Source organism: Vulpes lagopus, chromosome 12 (genome assembly GCF_018345385.1).
Source record: "Vulpes lagopus strain Blue_001 chromosome 12, ASM1834538v1, whole genome shotgun sequence".
Classification (NCBI taxonomy): Eukaryota; Metazoa; Chordata; class Mammalia; order Carnivora; family Canidae; genus Vulpes; species Vulpes lagopus.
The window spans coordinates 79,685,196-79,702,808 of record NC_054835.1 but is presented as its reverse complement, the minus strand read 5'-3'; the positions used below and the strand labels follow the sequence as shown (position 1 = coordinate 79,702,808).

Genomic DNA, 17,613 nt, shown 5'->3' with positions numbered 1-17,613 from the left:
AACAGTGTTTTTGGGGAACTGCTGTTATTTAGTTAAACCAGATTAACTAAAATACTGTTAAAAATGAGAGCTTAACAAATCTATCTGAGGAATCTGTACGTAATTTTTCTCTTCGTAAAAATGTGCTTAGCTGCTCATTTTTTTCCCAGCAAATGATGGCAGCGAGCTTTAAAATGTAAGAAATAATTTTGGTGAACTTTTATTTTTTTTTATTTTTATTTTTTGGTGAACTTTTAAAGTAGAAATTATTTTAACTTCCTTACACTAGTAAGAAGGATGGTAGGTGGACTCTGCCTTCCATCCTTATATGCAGCTCAGGAAGGCACCATGAACGGAAGATTTATTTCCATCTCCCCTTGCATATGGCCAGCCAAGCAGCCACTGAAGATCGCATCTGTAGTGCTCTTGTATGTGTAACAGACGACCGCACATTGGACTAAACACAGCCCTTCACTAGAGTGGAGTCCCGAAGAGAAGATATGTCCATAATCAACATGTATCTCATCCTTGAGAAATCATGGATTTTGGGGGAACAGCTGATAGGCCCAGGAAAAGCCCTTTGTCTGGCAAATCAACCAAAAGGCAAGTTTTCCTCAGGTACTTTTAACTTAAAACATTTTTAAAGACAGGTTTGCTGAGATGTAATTTGCATAAAATAAAATTTCCCCATTGTAAGTGTACAGTTCAATGAGTTTTAAAAACAAGGAACACTTGATAAATTTGCATGTCATTCTTGTGCAAAGCCATGCTAATCTTCACTGAGTTGTTCCAATTTTCATTCCAATAAATACTGCCAAATCAAGCACTCTCAGAATTTTAATTTTTGGCAGAATATTGCCACCTAATATTTTTCTGAACATAGGGGAAGGAAATGTTATAATTTATTTTTATGATGGACATTGCATGCATATTTAATCTTTATTTTGGAAGAATTTAAGATAATATATAGATAGATAAATAACCAGATTCAACTAAAGTGTACTGAATTTTCATATTAGTTTTAGTATGTAGTTGTAATACAAATTTTATAAGTGAAAGAAGACATTTCCTAAGGTTTAAGAAACTCGATTAAGGGGAAGGACTGGTACATTTTGGAGCTGGGATGTGATCTCACATCTTCTGACTCACATCGTATTGAGATAGAAGTTTCTCTGTGTAGTGATGGTCCGTCAACTATGGTAATAATAGGTATTATTTATTGTGGTCTCACATAAGCCATTCTAAGTTCTCTGCATGTGGCATTTCATGTAGTCCTTATGAGAGCTCTATAAGGTAAATGCTATTATTTTCAGTAGTGCATAGATGAAGAAATTGAGGTACAGTGATTTTAGGCATACTATCTGTCCACAGTCATAAAAATAATAGGGGACACAGGTGGGGTCCTAGTTCCAGAGTCCATTATACTCACTTCACATTGTCTCTCCTAACATTCACTGACCATCAAGGGAAAAGACAAAGACTGGGGTCCCTTGTTAGAATTTTCCTTCTGAAGTAGAAGGCGCAAAAGAATGAATTAAAAGGAAAAAATTCCCTTACTTTCTGGACAGGTTTTTTCCAAGTATCTTACAAAGCACATTCTAATAGTGAATCTTTTCCATGTCAAGATATCTATTTCTAAACTTTCATATTTTCAGATTTGAGGTCTTGATTTATGAACTTTAAAAAAATTGAAATAATTTTCTAGTCTGCGAAAGGAGAATGGGAATTAGAGACAGAAGCAATGTGCCCAACATTGAGCTTCAAGATCGTTTTCCTTGTCGCTCTCTCTGCTTGAGATTGCTCTGTTCCCGGATATGACATGGCTCATGCCCTATCATCATTCCACAGCTTTCCAAGAGTCATCTTCTTATACCTTCCTCTTTACAGGAGTAATCCTCCATATTCTGCCTTGATTCTATTTTATTTTTCTCTCTTGTACTACCTAACCTAAGTTCAGACTGATACTTCCAACTCAAATTCCAGACTTCAGGGCTCTTGCTTAACCTCTTTTTAAAAATTGTGTCTGCATCCTTATCACTGATAACAGTGGTTTTTAAGGGCAGGGAGAAGAATAGAAAATCTCATAATCGCTCATTTTTCTCCTATCTGTGGCTGCCCATGCAATAGTGTTAGAATAACAATCACTGATAACTGAATTATTAGCATTGTCTTGCTTTTGCTCTCTGGGTTATTTCCCATTTTTAAATAATTGTTCTATACCTACATTGTCTGAGAATATAGCCATTTCATACCAGATTCTCTGGCCCAGTCCCTCACTTAAGTCTTCATGTGCAGGTCATTGTGTATTTATGTGCTACCAGTCCTTACATCAGTGTCTCTCTAGCCAGTTTGCTTATTGTGAAGGTTATTCTCCAGTAGATCCTCAGGAAGGGCTCAAGGGAACAATATTCATGGAATTTTTGCACACTGGTAAGAATTCACCTATGCCCTCTGAACTTGAAAATCTCTTTTGTTAGATAAAAATAATTCTTGGCTTTTCTTTTGCTTGAATATCTTAAATATGTTACTGCATTTTCTTTCCCTTGTAAGTCATGTACTCTCTTACCTTTAGCAGGTACCTAAAGGATTTTTTCCTCCCTCCCTTTCTTTCTTTTCAAAGTCACTTAATTTTACTGGAATGTCTTTGTTGTTATGGCTCATTTTCTCAGTGATGCTATGTACAGTTTCAATATGCCGTTTTACATCTTTTATTTTAAGAAACTTTTCTGCAATGGCTGGATTTAGTATTTGTTCTGTTTCCTTACTTTTGGTTTCATCTCCTTTCTTCTCCTACTATCCATATGCTCGACTTTCTTTTTTTTTTTTTTTGCCTGTCTTCAATATTTTAAACTTTTTCTTGATTCCTTCGTTTCTTTCATTACTTGTTGAGTTCTAAAGTTTTTCTCTCTCACATTTTTATTTTGCTAACGCTATCATCTGCTGCTTTTATTCCCTATTTATGTTGTTTCTCATTTTTGGAATTCTTTCTTTTCTTATTTCTAATTATATTCAGAGTTATGGAACATTGTTTCTGAGCTTTTCTAGTTCTGATTTATGTTGTTTTTCTTTCATGTTTTATAGCATTTTCTTAATGTTTCTTAGCTAGTTTTGAAATAGTAGGTTACAATTTTGTTCTGTTTTGTGGGCATATTTTTCGTCAGGGCTTTTATTGTCTGCAGTACATTATTCTATTTTTTTTTCACTCTTTTTTCTTATGATAACTTTCTATGGGATATGACCGTGATACTTATGTTGCTCAAGTTTATATGAAATGAATTTTTCTAAGGCAGGGTTTAGGAAAGTTTATATAACTTTACAGAGCTCCTTCTTATGTGGTTCTTACCTTGTTTAAAAAATGTGGTAATGTGCTTTCTTTGATTTGATCTGGATTCTCCCCACTTCCCCCTTTCCTTGTTGTTTCTATCCTGTTTGGTTTTGATTCCCCTTCCAGCAGTTTCTTGTCAGGGTGAGTTCCTATCCTAGAAGGGCCACTTCTGAGAGTTAGCAGGTGTTCCCTGCTCCTGCTTGTTCAGTATTGCTTGGAAGGGGAGACATTACATTCAGAAACTCCTCCTACTCTCAGCTGCTGTTCCCACATTGCTCCCCGCTTTCTCGTGAATATCTGTTGGCAGTTTGTGTCCTGTTCTCAGACTCTGAAGACACCACTCTGTTGCTTTCTTCCTCTTCCTCCTTTAGAGATGCAGATATCATGAAGTTTTAAAGTTGTAGGTGGTTTGCCTCTGCCCCATATATTTTGGAGCTTATGGGGATAACTATTTATCTAGTTTCATTTTATTTATTTATTAGAAAGAGAGCGAGCAAGCAAAAGAGAGAGAGAGAGAGATGGAGAGCAGGAGAGCCTGCAAGAGCTGGAGGAGGGGCAAAGGGTGAGGGAAAAGCTGACTCCCCACTGAGCAGGGAGCCTGACCACTCAGGGTTGGATCCAGGGACTCCAGGATTAACCCCTGAGCTGAAGGCAGATACTTCAACTGAACCAGCCAGGTGCCCCTCATCCAATTTTATTTTAAATGTTGTCCTGGTTTACTGGTTTTGCCATCTAAGTACTTTGTATTTATGTGGGGATTTGGTGGATTAAAAGATTGTATAGCCGCCACTACTATCTTCCCCAAATCCTCCAGATATGTAGATTTTCAACATGTACCTTTAATTACATGGCAGCTATTGCCTATCCTCAGTAAATTTTTTTAAATATTCATTCGGTTATATAGTATGTACATATATATTAGTATAGTAAAGCTAAAAATTACCAGTCACTTAACCTCAGACTGTTAATGGTCTTTTTTGATAGTATTGTTCTGGGAGACTCACATTTATCTTGAAATAAATTGATATGTATTTTACCTCAGAGTAAGCAGTAAATTCTTTTTTTTTTTTTTTTTTTAAATTTTATAGTGATACAGCTTTCAGAGTCATACGCTTCCTGGTAGAAACAATTTTCTGGTGAAAAAAAACTCCATCTTCACTGATTGAATGCTCAGGTTTCCCTTCAAACGATCAAGTTTGAAGTGTTTTAAAGGACAGTTTTACTCAGATGATGGAAATATGAAAAAGAATAAAAAGGAAAGCATTGCACTTACTTGGAAGCAATTTTTTTCCTTAGAGGTAGGGTGTTTGTTGTAGGCTATAGGAGACTATTGGCCTATTCATGGCATTAGTGGTAGCCATTTCTAGACAAGGAAAGGCTTTCACAGATAACTCTTAGAGTGCTGTGAAATGATCCAAATTGGAAAGCAAGGAAATGAAAACGTGTACTTGCTTGAAAGACCGTGTATGCTCATAAAAATGAGCTGTTATGGTGGTCTTTCATCCCAATCCCTGCAGATAAAAAGCTATCTCCACATGATTTGCTAAAGCCCTCTTACCTCACTTTCACAGAGCAAGAAATCATGATTCAAAACAGGGTAGGTTTTCTTTTCTTTTCTTTCTTTCTTTTCTTTCTTTTTTTTTTTTTTTTTTGTGTCAAGTTGCTATGGTGAAAGGAAAAAAAAAAGAACTCTAAATGTTCATGCACTTGGAATATTTCTTTTATCATGCCTTCTGATAAACTACATATATGCTTTTTATTTTCTTAAAAGGAAATGCTTAATTGAATTCCTACTCCTTTAAGAGATTGTGCCCCTCCTTGGTGGCTGGACAGCTTTCCAATGTATAGTCTGGACACATTTCAATGTAAAACTGGTTTTCAAAAATAAATAAATAAATAAATTAAATTAAATAAAAATAAAACTGGTTTTCTTCTTTTTTTGTTTTTTGAATAATAAGCAATATAAAAAATTCTTTATCTGTTATTTTATAAATGCATACATAAATTTTGTCTTGTTGGCTAAGGGTCTTTACTTAACAAAATCACAATGAACAGAGAAATTCTCCTATGTGCCACCAAGTGTTCCTCATCCCAGGTACTCTCCAGTGTTAAGTCATTTTTCCTCTAAATCAATTTGGATTCCTTCGGAGGGGGAAAACGGACTTTAAGTTTTACTTTTTTAGTTATTTATGTAGAGCTATTTAAGATACCTATGTTCATTGGATTTTTTCTCTGCAATTCCATGCAGACATTTTGGGGGTGAGGGAGAAATTTTCATTTTGTAGTTGCTATTAAGCATTAGTAACTGAGAATTTTACATGAGGAATAAGAGATATGGTGTATCTGGGCTTTTCTCAGGCTGAAATTATCACTGAAAAATAGACTCATGGAAATAATAGCATTCAGTATTTAACCCGATATGCAGATTGTTGGACAATATTATCCTGATTGGATGCATGTTTTTTGATACTCAAATCAAACATTTCTTAAGATTGAACAGGCTTAGGATGAGACCATTTACTCTATAGATTTAACCAAAGTATAAAAGCAACACAATATATTAATTTATTCATCCATTAATACATTCACTAATAAGTAAGCACTTATTAACCATGAGTGTTTCAGGTTTGTTGCAATATTCTTCAAATTTTGTTTATAGAGATATTTATTTTTACCTAGAGTGTGTATTGTTTTGTTTTTTGTTTTTGTTTTTTTGTAACTAATGAGATGATAGTTACGGTGCCTGGTTCTAGATCTGTATTCTGCAGTGAAATTTCAATGTAATCTATCATCAAATATTAATCTATTTTCATCTTTGTGGATAAAGGGGGGTGGTGGAAACTGCTCTTACTATCTGATGTTTCTGGAAATGAGATTAGAACAAGTTAGCCAGAGCTTGGGAAGCATCTCACATTACTCAAATGGATGATGCTAAGGAATGACAACTATTATGAGGACCAGTATCTTTTTTTAGACAATGAAATTGAGAAAAATAACTAGTTGGCTTTTTGACTTTGAGTATGTACAAAAATTTACCTCAAAACAAGAGTTAGGTAATAGAAGCATATGAAAACTGTGAAGTTTTGCTAGGGATTAGCAGGATAAGCATGAGAAGCCTTTCTCATGTAAACCTTAAAACTTGGCTCTAACCTTAGTTTTGCCCACAAAACCAGGTGCTAGAGCTAAGTGCTCTCTTTTCCAAATTAGAGGAAACATTTCAAGGGAAAAGTGGAGGATGGGAGACACACACATGATGGGTGTACCTTATGACTGGCTAGGAAAGGAAGAAATGATGACCATTTCTTCCTGACAATGGCCTTGTAGGGACATGAAGCAAAATAATATCACAAGGAAGGGGTTGCTCTCTAGTCTGGTCAGAGAAAAGTTAGGGATTCTGCCTAAAATATGAATTCCTAGAGGAAAAACTGTATTAACCTAGAAAGCTAATGATAGAATTGAAGTTATCCTTTGATAGATGTCTGCCTTGCTTATATATTTGCAGTGAGGTAGTAAATTGTGAGCAATGTCCCCTACTGGCATTGTAAAAATGCGGATGTTGTAATTAATTAAGATGATATATTGAAACATTGGCAAAATTTAGCGTTTGCTAACACATGTGGCACAATTTCAGCCAGGGTTATTGTTGTTGTTATCTAATCTTACAACATAATGCTTTTTTAGGACTGTCATCTTTTTTAAAATTTACAAAGGAAATAAAAAATCAGGCTATTATCTAACTTTTGTTTCTGAGAAACTAATGAGCGAGAGTCATTACTCATAACAGAATAATTAATTGGGTTTCCACTCTGTGCCAGACAGTGAGCTGGGATCTGGGCTCACTTAGATAGGAAACAGTTCTTTTTCTCATGGCACTCACAGTGTAGGGAGAGACAGGTAAACAAATCATTGCCATATAAGTTGATAAATGCTATAATAAATGTATGAACAGATGCCATGAACATAGAGGAGGGTGTATTTAAGCGCCTCCAGCAGAAAGCAAGGGCTATCAGATGAGCTAGTACATGCCTTGTATCAAGACTTCACAAAGTTGAAGAAGGAGGGATAGGAAAAGCAGCTTAAAAGCATTAGCATTGGTAAAGACCCACAAAGTTTGAATGAAGACAGGGTCAACTTGAGAAACAGCCTTGCTATGATGCCAAAGAGTTAGAATTTTATAGAAGAACATAAGAAGATGTTCTAGTTTATTGGGGATCCCTGGGTGGCTCAGTGACTTAGTGCCTGCCTTCGGCCCAGGGCGTGATCCTGGAGTCCCCGGATCAAGTCCCAAATAGGGCTCCCTGCATGGAGCCTGCTTCTCCCTCTGCCTGTGTCTCTGCCTCTCTCTCTCTCTGTGTCTCTCATGAATAAATAAATAAATAAATCTTAAAAAAGAAGATATCCTAGCTTACAGATACAATCCACACAAATTAGTCAAATTTTAAAATCTCATCTACTATGTGCCAGCTACCATATACATTTTATGTGCCATGTAGCATATTAAAATTGGAGCTGAAGAATTAAACTGGTTTGATGGTTAAATGGGGGAGAAGACAACGTGACCAGTAATAGAAAACTAAGAGAGGCTTAAGCAAAAGAATGTGTTTTCTTGTTTGGTTTGGTTTGGTTTGGTTTATTCTTCTGTTTTTTTTTTTTTTTTTTTTTTCTTTTTTTTTAGCAAAAGAGTGCTTATTCCCACAGATCAATGAATCAGCAGGTGAGCAATGCCAGGGCTGATTTAGGAGCTTACACTATCATCAGCACCAAGGATCTTTCCATCTTTTTTCTTTAGCTTATGACTTTATTGTCAAAAAGTGACTCCCAAAGCTGCAAGTATCATCCATTTGTACAACCAGTTCACATAACAGGAAGGAACAAGAGAAAGGTTGAGAGTTTTAGTCATCCATTGGTGAGGCATGTCTTGAGGGGAGGACTCCTAGAAGGTTCTTCTCTGTTTCATCTGTCTTATTGAAGATAATTTACTACACAGACATCAAAATTTTCAAGGGAGATTGGGAAAGGGAATAATATTTATTATCAGCCTTTATTATAGGTAGTAAGATCTTCCAGTGAGGGAAAGGAAGTAGAAAATGGTTGTTTAATTAGCAACCAATGGTGTTTACTCTTCTTAGGTAAAACTCATATTTGAGGGTTGAGAGGAAGAAGAGGTGGTGTTGAAGTAGATGCAGAAATAAGGGGGAGAAGGCCAGATGATAGTGGTGGATTTGACCAACAGGATGTCACTGCTGACTTTTAATCTGGAAATTTCAGTGGAGCCAAAATTCAGTGTTCTAGGAAGTGAATGAAAGGTGAGAAACTATTATACTAATAGATGTAGAAACTATTTTCCTAAAAGCAAACAAACAACTTCTAGTAGAGAAGACAGAAAGAAGCAGCTTATGTTGGAGGAATATTAAGGAGAAGCTTTTTATTCAGGGGATGGGAGATAATTGATCATATTTACATGCTACGGCAGAGGGAGCACAGAGATAGGGAAAAAATAAGATAGAAGTCAGTATGATATCTGATAGTTTAGAGTTCTAGAGTAGGTTAGAATAGATGAATGCAGGGAGGAGGAATTATTTTTAAATTCAGGAGGAGAAGGAAGCTAAAATATGGAGTAGACATAATTAGCCTATAGATGGTCATTAAAATCTAGCCTAAGACTAGAGCAGAGGTCAAGTCATAGATGAATTTGGAAATTAAGGGAACTGAGGAGTTGCTGCATGATGACCTCTGTTTCTGCTGAAAATTTGGAGGTAATGTCTGATACTGAATCTGTATATGTTGAAGAGGAGAGGGTGTGAGGAGTGATAATAGTGGGCTAGAATAGTTTAAGGGGTAGATATAAATTTGGAATAGTCAAAGCATGAAATTAGAAATAGCTTTATTAGAGATCAGTGAAAGGACTGTTGGAATGTATGCAATACCAGACTGTCGTTAAAAACATATCTTTAATAATGCATATTTATAGGAGTATATTTTCTTCCATAGTGCTCAATAGCCAGTAAGCACAAGAAGATCAAGCCATTACTTTGAATGAGTCCGGGTTAAAGATTATCAGCGAATAGAAGATGTGAATATAATAGAGCAACCTAGAATATCATTAAAGAGAGATCAGGAAGTTGAGTGTAAAATGAGAAAAACAAATCTATGAGGAATGCTACTAGGCTGGAAAAATAGAAAAGTTCTGTACTTTTATACTGTGTCTATATTCCTTACAAAACCTTGTTTCTTTGGTACTTAGTAGTCATCTTTATATGGCTCTGTAGTCAATCTCCAGCCATAGTTAATTAGCCCAAAGGAGGAGGGTTAACAGTTGGTGGTTTTCATTGGCCTGTGAATCAACAGTAAATTGTTGAGAAATAAGTTGGTTTCTTCCACAAACCGGAATTCAGAAACAGTCATTAAGTCTGGGTTGGGCTGGCATTGAGGTAATGCAAATAAAGAAGATTTATAGTCAGATTCTGCTGCTAGTACATAGCAAAGCAGAGAACGCTGATTTCCAGTAAGAAAAGAAACACACAGAGAGAACATAGATGAACAAATAAAGAAAATAGCACTTTGGGACCCTGATGCCTTTGCAATTTCTAATTCTCATACCTTTTGAAGTTTGGCTTTATTCATACCATTCATTTGATTCTGTGAGATATGCCTGCATTTTAGATTAAGTTTCCCTTTTATGCTTGAGCTAGTTTAAGTTGGCATTATTTAAATCCCAAAGGGTCTTATGAAGGACTAGATCAAACGACTGGAGGTCTTCACTAGTCAAAGAAGAGATTTAGTGCTAATGGGTGTTCTGGGGAGGTAAAATGATAGGAAAACTTTTTTTTTTTTAAAGATTTATTTATTTATTTATGAGAGAGAGAGAGAGAGAGAGAGAGAGAGAGAGAGGCAGAGACACAGGCAGAGGGAGAAGCAAGCTCCATGCAGGGAGCCCGACGTGGGACTCTATCCCGGGACCTCAGGATCCCGCCCTGGGCCAAAGGCAGGCGCTAAACCGCTGAGCCACCCAGGGATCCCCCAATGATAGGAAACTTTATGAGAGTTGTTAGAAGGATGGCGTGAAGTTTTTTTTTTTTTTTTAAGATTTATTTATTTGTTCATGAGAGACACATAGAGACAAAGACATAGGCAGAAGGAGAAGCAGGCTTCCCCCAGAGAGTGCGATGCAGAACTCGATCCCAGATCCCAGAATCATGCCCTGAGCTGAAGGTAGATGCTCAACCACTGAGCCACCCAGGTGTCCCAAGGATGGCATGAAGTTAAATGTTTTTTTCATTTTACAAATTTCACAAGTCAGTTAAGTAGCTATGGGTGATGACACTCTATTGTAGGGTGGAAGAAGAAGGCACTGAAGAGGAGTAGAGGTCAAGTGTTTGAGTGAAAGGAGCCAAGGAACTATTAGGAGAGATTTTGAAATTAGCTAGGAGTTGTAGTGAAAGAGTGTGAGTTGGTTGACAAACAGTTCACTGAATATGGAAGTGTGATCTACAATTTGGCAGATAATTTCAGGTATCGTGGAAGGTGAACTAAGATGGCATGCACCTCAAAAGATGAGTCCTGGTACAAAATCACAATGGTATAGAAAGAACAGTAAGGAAAAGAAAAAAGTCTTCCTGCATTCTATCTGTGAGCTGCTTGGCCACTAAAGAGTAAATAATCTCCGATGAATAAGTGATTTCTCACTCAGTGTATTTGAACATCGTTATTTACTCACAACAAATCCTAAGGGAATCTTATAAGATAAAGAAAAAAAAAAGAGAAATCCTCAAAAAGGAGAAATCACAAAGAAAGATAACCAACTATTAATACTAACATGATGCTTGGCTACAGAATCACATATAAAGATTCTATTTATATAGAATCATATAAACTTCGGTGAACACGCTTATCTGTGCACTCTCTGGAATGAGAATGTTAATGTTGGTTCTCAGAGTACAAATTCTGAAGGAGTCCCACCTGGCTATCAAATGCCAGGCATCGTGGCATGACCACTCACATAAATTACATTGTCCAAGAAGGAGGGGACAACATTTTAAGACCATGCAGCCAATGCAACTATATTTACTTCTCTAATTCTAGCAGTTGCCTGGTGGTGTTGTCCTTTAAGTAGGGTGGTCAAAGAGAACAAGAGGACAAGAGGAAAGAAAAAAGAGTTTTCAAAAATAGTACCTTAGGCTTTAAATGTAGATTCAGATCTTTGGATATTTTCAAAACTTGCTTTCACAACACTTGTGATTTTTTCTGCTTCATTGGCACTCCTCCATCATTTTGTATAATTGGCTTTGATTTGTCAACCTCCGCATCCTGTGCTCTATGCAATTAAGAAAATTCATTTTAAGTTTGGGTTGTTTTTGTGAACGTATACCTTGCTTTACTAATGGAGCTGTAAGATCCTCAAAAGTGGAGCATTTTACTTTTATATTCACAGTTTCTAAAACAGTGTTTGAGCATGTAGTAGGTGTGCAGCAAATGGATATTGCCTAAGGGATTGACTGATGGGATTGTTGAATGCAAGGCAAAGATGTCTAAGGAATCTATGAGGAGAAAATAAAGGAAAGGTTATTGTTGCTAATTGTGTTTCTGTATCAGTTCTACTTCCAACGAGATTCATTAATACATTCCCTGAGAAGGGAAGAATTTTAAGCAAATCTGATATTGCTAACACATCCTTGTTCTGGTAACTAAAGTGTAAGCAGCATGAGTGCAGGAAGTACATTTTGGGAAGGGTAGGACAGATTTTTGCTTGTTTTTATTTTTATTTATACATTTATTTATTTTTGTTGGCGCTTTCTTTTTTCAAACTCTGCCTCAAGTAAATGCTTGAGAGAGGAGTGTCCCTGTGACTTACACTCATCGTGCTAATCATTTAGAAACTATCACATTAAAATGAGCCCCCCAAAAGACAAAAAAAGCCATTTTTATTCTACATGTGTAACATTATAGGCCAATTGTTAATAAATGATAGTATTTATATATTACATTCAATTTCATAACATCCTTATAATAATGTTGTGAAATATAATTGTGAATACTTTAAGGGCAAAGAAAGATAAGTTGCAGACATTATTAGCTCTGCCAGAAGCACACAAGTAAATGATAAAGATAGATGTCTAATTTAGATCTCCCGATTTCAAAGGTGGATTATTTTGTTGCTTTGTCTTGTTGTAGAAAATTTTGTATTCTCCTCCAGAAATGTACTAAGTTTTTAGCCAGTAGCAGTGCTGGTAGTAGCCATAGTAGCAGTAGGAGTAGCAGTTGCAGCAGCAACAATAGCAGTGCAACAGATATTTATAAAATGCTTGCTGTGTGCCAAGAAGGATTCTGCATGCTTGACATGCATTAGCAGAGGGGGAACATGATAGGAAAGGAGGCTATGATATTCCAGGTTCATTGCTTAGTTTATCCACATGTGGGCTTTGTTTACCTAATACACCTTTCTTAGCTTTCACAAGTAAATTAATAGTAGGCCATGTAGTCCAATGTGTAATTTCCAGGCTTTACTTTCCTCTAGCCTCTTAAACATCTTCCCACTCTTCGTATATGTGGGAGAAAAAGCAAAAGCATGTCTTTGTCCCATAAATATTGCCTGTTGGAAAGCAGTTTGCCAGGGTCTGTTCATAATAGTTAAGGGCACAGATTTCATTTTCATGCCCATTATGCATCAATAGCTCAAATCAGATATATTATGAGTCACGGCTGCCTTACCTTTCCTTTTTTTTTTTTTTTATTTTTTGCCTTACATTTCCTAAGCTGCTGTGTTAATGTTCCTTTGCTTAAGATTGCTACGTGCTTATTAGTGCCCAATGGTAACTGGTTCCTACTGAGTCAATGCATCTCTAAAGAATTATCAAGGATGTTATATACTGAGTTAAAAATGAACACTATTTTGGGCTGCAACAAATGTCATAAAAAGACAATCATGTATAAACTTAAGAGCCTCACAAGGTGTACAAAATAAGAAAACTCAAAATTACATGAAGAGTTACACATATTTACAGAAATCTTTCTCCTTTGCCATTTCTTTTTTTTTTTTTTTTTTTTTTAATTAACTTTTTTTGGTGTTTAATTTACCAACATACAGAAAAACACCCAGTGCTCATCCCGTCAAGTGTCCACCTCAGTGCCCGTCACCCATTCCCCTCCAACACCCGCCCTCCTCCCCTTCCACCACCCCTAGTTCGTTTCCCCGAGTTAGGAGTCTTTATGTTCTGTCTCCCTTCCTGATATTTCCCAACATTTCTTTTCCCTTCCTTTATATTCCCTTTCACTATTATTCATATTCCCCAAATGAATGAGAACATACACTGTTTGTCCTTCTCCGATTGACTTATTTCACTCAGCATAATACCCTCCAGTTCCATCCACGTTGAAGCAAATGGTGGGTATTTGTCGTTTCTAATTGCTGAGTAATATTCCATTGTATACATAAACCACATCTTCTTTATCCATTCATCTTTCGATGGACACCGAGGCTCCTTTGCCATTTCTAAAGTCCTCGATTTCCTTCTGCTTTCTACCTTGAAATTACTTCAACACCAACATATGCCAGATAAAACCATCTTTCCCCCGTCTCCCTGAAATTTTTTAAAAAAATGTTATTTATTTATTCATGAGAGACACACTGAGAGAGAGAGGCAGAGACACAGGCAGAGGGAAAAGCAGGCTCCATGCAGGGAGCCCGATGTGGGATGTTGATCCGGGGTCTCCAGGATCACAGCCTGGGCTGAAGGTGGTGCTGAACCGCTGAGCCACCTGGGCTGTATAGGTTTGAAGGAGAAAATTAATTCACCTGAAAGGTTTTGATAAATTTAATTGAAAAGCAATTAGCAAAAGTTGAAGTCATTGTGGGATGCCAATAAATGCTACAGACAACATCTCCCATTTTATATTTTATTGGAATAATACGCTTTTATCTATCACCATTTGTTCATTAAAATTTGTCAGTTCCTGAACCTAAAAAGATAGTTGAAAACTTAATTTTTATGTTTAAAGACTGATAACATTTCACCTATATCCATTCTGAAACCATGTAGAGGTATAAGAGTAAATAGTAGTGATATGGGAAACATTTTATATAGTAATTTAAAATCACTTAATTTCCATTTAGCGTAATATTTAAAGTACAGATCAGACTACGGTTTGAACTTATTTCTATATGAACACCTTGTAAAAATTATTGTACTCAATTTTTTATATTACTAATATTTACTAAGCTACTATTTTATACAATTTCTTGCCTAACTACCCATAGTATTGGAAGTTCTACAGTAGTGTATTTCCATGTTCCTTAGTTTGATTATTTCAGGCAAAATGTATAATGGGGGAAATGATATTTGGTATAAATATTAAGAAGGGCATGTGTTCCCTGAACAGCATTAAGTATAAAAAGTCTAAAGAAGGGAATGCTGATTTCAAGCTTTAGTGGTTTGGATCCTGAAATTGCCCCTAAAAAAAATAGGAATATCTGAACCGAAGTCATGTTAGAAATCAAAAGTTATATATATTCCATATATTTTTCTCTACATAATAGGAATAATAGCATAATGTGTACTATACCAAAGCTTATCGAACACTTCCCTATACAAGATCTGTGTTTTTTTTTTTTTAAATTTTTATTTATTTATGATAGTCACAGAGAGAGAGAGAGAGAGAGAGAGGCAGAGACACAGGCAGAGGGAGAAGCAGGCTCCATGCACCAGGAGCCCGATGTGGGACTCGATCCCAGGTCTCCAGGATTACACCCTGGGCTGCAGGCAGCGCTAAACCGCTGCGCCACCCAGGGATCCCCCAAGATCTGTGTTAATAGACAATTACTGACAAACAAGATCTACTAATTGGTGGAAACATTCTTTCTAGATTTATCATGTCAACTTCATCATAAGAAGAAAGAATAATTGCTGCTAATGATGTCAAACAGAACCATTCTCCAAAATAATTAATATTCTCTTATTGTTGGTTTTAAGGGATCAATTGTACCCAATTATAATTCTGTGCCTCAATTTGCAGATGAAGTTATGGACTTGTGGTATTCTTTTAGTATCAGCTCTATGAGGTATAGAGTAGATCTAAGAAACAGACAACTCATGGATGGTAGCGTTAACCCTGTTAAAACCTTTGTGAACTTTCTTCCAATCTTTTTCTTCTTTCTCTATTTTTATAAAATTGTGATAAGAATGTTTACATAATATTTCATCTGATTATTTTTGCTTTATATTAAGATGTTTTTCATAATAAGGCAATTTTTGTAATAACTGTCATGTCTGCATAATATTTTATCTAATAGATGTATAATAATTTATATGAATTTATGTATGTAATGATAAATATCTTTATATAAAAACATATTTCCCTACTTTATATTAGATCATTGAATTAAATAAATGAACATGTTTTGACTTGTGATATATCATTCCCAACATTTTTCTAAAATACAGTATCACCTTACTATTTTTTTTAAGGATTTATTTATTTATTCATGAGAGACAGACAGAGAGAGACAGGCAGAGATATAGGCAGAGGGAGAAGCAGGCTCCATGCAGGGAGCCCGACGTGGGACTCGATCCCGGGTCTCCAGGATCACACCCTGGGCGGAAGGCAGCGCTAAACCGCTGAGCCACCGGGGCTGCCCACCTTCTTATTTCTTAAGCAAAGTAGAAATGAACATATACTACCATACTCCCTAGCTTTAGGTATTAATATTTTAAGTCAATACTTGTTTGTCAAGTAAGTATATTATGATTATTTAGATTTATATTTCATTTATCCCATGTGTAGAAGTGTTCCTTACGTTCATACACTAGTTTCCATGTTTGTGAATTATCTATTCTCATATTTCATCCATAAATGGGATGTTGTAGAGTGCTGCTGGAATGAACACAGGCTTAGAAGCTTGTATGTAATTTAATACCCCATTGACTATGTGCTGTTTGACAAATAACATAGCTTTTTTGATTCTCCATCCCTTATCTGCAGGAAGGAAATAATAATACCCATTTTATAAGGCTGTGTTGAGGGTTAAGAATATAACATTTAAGTGCCCAGCACAGCAACAAGCAGATGTTTAGTAAATGTTGACTCCTTTTTTCTGATAAAATTACTCTTGGACTTTACTTTCATGACTACTAAAGGAGCTATAATAATAACCAACTGATGTTTTGATTGTAAATACTAAGAAATTCATTATTAATTTTTATGCTTATTTACCTGTGTTATGGCCCTTTCACATATACAGAGTGTTAAAATACTCAGCATCCAGCCTTAGGGGAAAAAGAAAACATAAACACATTTTATTACTTTTGTTGGCTAAGCATTATTTTAATGTGTTAGTAGAGCCTAATGAAGACAGCAGCAATAGCAAAATTTAAAAGACATACAATGAAAGAGATATATTAAACATGACACAGTTTACTAATTTAGCAATTATTGATGGACATTAGTGGGTTGATGGATTTTTTAAGCATTAATATATACCAAGATTATAAAAGATGATATCCTGTGAAAAATTCAGGCAACAGTTGCACTGAATTTACAAACTGGTTTCTTGCAGGCAGCTAGTTAACTGTAATCATTCTCAAGCTTAAAAATACTCAGGGTTAAAATGACAGGCACTAATTAATTTTCCAATTAGTTAAGGATTGATTCAGGATGTCATTCTTAAACTGTTCTGCCATTTAAAGAGCCAATCATTTATGTTGACAGAACTTGCTTTGTGTTTAACATTTCCATTAGGTATGCAGCCTCACCCTAGAGCTATCAATCATCATAGTTTTGACCCAGCCTGTCCTCAGTGAAGTAGTAAATGGTTGGTCAGCCTTCATACATATATCATTCTCTTAAAAGGGGGACAGTTTAAATTACCAATTTTGATCAAGTTCTAATTACTAAGAAGGGTTTTAAAAATGTAGGTTTTAGATGTTCAAATAACACTGTGGGACTGACTACTTACGAAGATTACGGAAACTCATCATATAGTGTGTGATTTTCAGAAAAAAAAAACAACCTTATATCTCAAATTTTCTGAACATAATTTTTTCTCATCTATAGAAATGGAATAGTAACATATTTTTCTATTTAGAAAGATTATTTCTTATTTTGAAATGTATAATGTGTAATAATCCTACTCTTAGTACCTGACACAAACTAGGCCTTCAGTAAAAGTTCTAAATGAATGGTTGGTTCTTGAATCATTTCTTTAAACATAGTTTCCTGTAGAAAAGAACTGCAGTAAAATGTAAGATTCTCATTTGTCATATAGACTTGTGTCATGAGGTACCAACAGTATCAAATTTTCTATTTAAATTAAAAGC

At 35.7% G+C, this 17,613-nt stretch overlaps 1 pseudogene; it reads right to left on the bottom strand.

Annotated features, from left to right (window-relative positions):
* Positions 1–696: 696 nt before the first annotated feature.
* LOC121474322 lies at positions 697–790 on the bottom strand (annotated as a pseudogene).
* Positions 791–17,613: the final 16,823 nt, after the last annotated feature.